Source organism: Harpia harpyja, chromosome 1, assembly GCF_026419915.1.
Source record: "Harpia harpyja isolate bHarHar1 chromosome 1, bHarHar1 primary haplotype, whole genome shotgun sequence".
Taxonomy (NCBI): domain Eukaryota; kingdom Metazoa; phylum Chordata; class Aves; order Accipitriformes; family Accipitridae; genus Harpia; species Harpia harpyja.
In genome coordinates, this window is record NC_068940.1 from 37462801 (window position 1) to 37466399 (window position 3599).

Consider the following 3599-nt stretch of genomic DNA (forward strand, 5'->3'; position numbering starts at 1 on the left):
TGCATTGAATTCAATGGCAATTTGCCACTATCTTCACTGAAAACTGGATTGAGTCCCCAGATGGGACAGCGAAATACGTTCACACTCTTCCTTGTCTCTTGGAGAAGAACAAGACAAAGGAGGTGGTTCCAGGACTCCAACATCTCACGAAACTCAACTACATTTGATTATTATTTGCTTCTCACAACCTGAAAAGAAACCTACTACCAGATTTGTCTGTCTCAACTCTGCTGAAGCTGAATACTTTCATACATATGTATGGATAGCTTAAGTTTTTATGAGCATAATTTGGGCTTTTCAAAATAGTGACACAATAACAAAGCAAAATTGAGACATGCATGTAATTTGAATACTGATTTGGTTTTATCTCTTCCTGGTGCTGGCACTTTTGATGCTGCTCTTTTCCATCCCATCTTCTTTCTGTTCTTATTTCCCAATGAATGGAATTAGTTGTGAGAGCATTTGCTGCTTCTACCAACCAAATATGAACCCTGAGGAAATATATATCTATGACCTCCCTAAGAGTTTTGGACAGTTACTCATTTGCTGCTACCTCTGAGTTTTCTATCGACTACTTAAAGATGCATTCCTGGTCCTCTTGTCAAATAGGAAAATGAGCACTGTCAGATGGCTATTGTCATGTTTCGTGGTATTTTCAATACCATAAGCCCTGTTTTTTATTTACAGCAATGCAGCGTTTCAAGGAGGTTACTGCAAAGGATGGCTTCTGATTATATTTCATGTCAATGAGCTCAGCGAGCTGTTTGCACCGATTTGCAGACCCAGGGCAGGATTCCCAGTGCTCCCCTGGAGTGACTGGAAGGCACTCAACCAGCCATCTTGTGGGTCACAACAGTCAGGTTCGTGTCTGCCTCTGCTGCTAGATCATCTTGTGAGTTTAGAGTTATTAAAGAGTAGTCTATGGTACAGAACTGGGTACAATGAAGCTCTGCCATGTCTCCTCATCTTTTTTTGAGGTTTATGAGTAACAGGCAAAACCCCAGACCTGTCACACCTGTACAAGAGCACAGAGGCCCCTTGCATGCAGCGGCAGGCAGATCAGAAGAGTTTAGCATTGTGGAGAATCTGGTCCTAAAAATTATTCATAAAAGTACTCACTTAATAATTTCAAAGAGAAAACTAAAGAATGCTCAGGGGCAATCTATGAACAGAAAAGGGGGGTTAAATTCACCTAATAAATTATTTGCAGACTGAATAATTCATGGAGAATCTAGGATGCATTTAGAAGGGTTTGATTTGGTGTGTCAGCCTGCTCTGGAAAGTGAAGGTACCTCAGAAACTTTGCATTTTCTAAGGTATCATTTCAGTGTGTTAACACAGCAGAATTTCCATCTGGAACCAGATGTATGGTCCAAGTTTCTTGTCCCTGACACCAGCCAGTACTTGATGTTAGAGGGAAAGCCACAAGAAAAATCTTGGAACTGGTTTATTCTGTCACTATCTAATATGAAGCTTCTTGCTTTGGGCAGAAACAGGAATAAAGGTTTTTTCATAACTGTATTCCCAACCTGGCAGATATTTCCACATGTTTGAACTTTCATAACGTGAGCAGAGATTTGCTCATTTCTTTAAAGTTAAGCAGATGTATAGACCAAGTGCAAGAGTACATGTGTGTATCGTTTACTGGTCGCCTTATTATCTGAAGAATTGTTGTGTCATGGACAGAGAGACTTAAAATTACTCATATGTAAATGTAAACGAACATTGAAGACCTTTTTGAAAGCTGTTAAACACTTGGCTTCATTTTGTGGCAAAGAGTTAAATTCCGCACAAGCACTGAGTTTACTTTAACTTTGGATAAAATTTTCAAAATGTACGTGAAAGTAGGCTGAAGTATGTTCAAATGCAATTGAAAGCCTGGCATTTTAATACATAAAGTAGGTAACAAAAGAAGCACATGAGACTTCATAAACAGGTTTTAAAACAAATTTAATAATAGACTTTTTAAACCACCAAATCACTGTCAGAGCATATATATGTTAAAAGACCTATAAATATATTTTAAAACAATCTATTTTCCTTTCACTTAGCTGCCAAGATCTCCATTAGGAGGTTTGTGTTTCCTTCCAACATTAAAGAATATCTCTAACATCTGTAGCGATGAACAGTGAAGAGTGTCAGTTCTGCTTCTGAAACAAGCAATGCCGCCATTTGAAGGAGGAAAAATGTGAAATAATGAATATGCCTTCGGAGAGCAGTCTGTTGTGTAACAGAAGATGCGCAAAGCCTCTTGCTAGGTTTGATCTTCTGACTTGCTCCTATACACCTATAAGGAATGCAGTTAATTGCGCAAAACTTGGTCAATGGGAAAAGTATTGCCCAGAGATGCTGAACCCAAAGATAAAGTGCCACAGAGCATACTGCAAGTACTTTGTTTCATGTTTCCTTCCTTCCAGGTATGAGGAAGGAGAGAAAGGTATCACATGAAAACATGAGCCAATCTCAGCTTAACTGGAGCAGCCACGACTTGAAAAATTATTTGCTCTTTTTCCATGAAGGTTCCCAGAAAGAAGAGAGGAATGCTGCATTGGCTGGGGATTCGGGAGGTTCCTGGTCCCTTTTCTTTTCCACAGTTGCTTTCTGTGTGACTTGGGCCCCTCTGTGCTTCATTTCCCTATCAGTAAAGGAAAGCAATAGCATTTTCTGATGTTTTAATAACCATCGATAAACAGGTGGGTATACTAATGATTGTAAAATGCTCAGACATAATAAAAGGGAGGTATGTACAACCATCACAGGGTAATAAAAATAATGTCTGCAGGAGCTTTACTGGAACCACAGTACAGAGTGCCACAGATCCTGCTGCAATAGGATGGGCAATATTTTATCATTGCAAGTATCTTTTAAAAAATAATCCCCATGTCTAAACTATAACCAAGAAATGTAACAGGATCTGCAGAGCTTCCAAGGCCAGGAGAATTCACAAACAACATTTTCAAGCAAAGTTATCTCACTCCTCATTTCAAGAAGAAAACGCAAACAATCCATGCTAGGTGTTTTAAACTGTGTAAACCATGTCTTAACACTCAGAGACGCAGCTGATAAACACTTATTCTAAAACTGCAGAAAATTTTTAGCATGAGGTTTTCACAAATACTTCAGATATTCCCAAATTTTATGTGGAAAATTTCCTGCAATTATGCATGGAACTGTATCTTACTTAGTCTAGACAGGGTGTCCTGCCACTTCTGCAGGTAAGAATGAACACAGACATTAGTGACACTCAATCTTGAAAATAACAAAAAGAAGAAAACAATTTTTTTACAATTTTCAAAAAATTTTTGGGTGCACTTTAATCTCAGAACTTTATTATCTGGCTATACTTATAAATAGTTTCAACTGATACATGAATTGAATAGCTTTATACCCAAATGCATATATAGAACGATAAGTGTGTAAGTATGTAATATATAAAGACATAGGGGTATTCAAAGGACTATATTTGCAGATTTGAAGTTTTTTTAAAACCTGATTCCTAATACTGATGTGTCAAAGACAGAGGCAGAAAACCACAGTCGTTAAAAAGAAAGATAATAAACTGCTTGCTACTCAACCTTAACTCCAACGAAGGGGGGAAA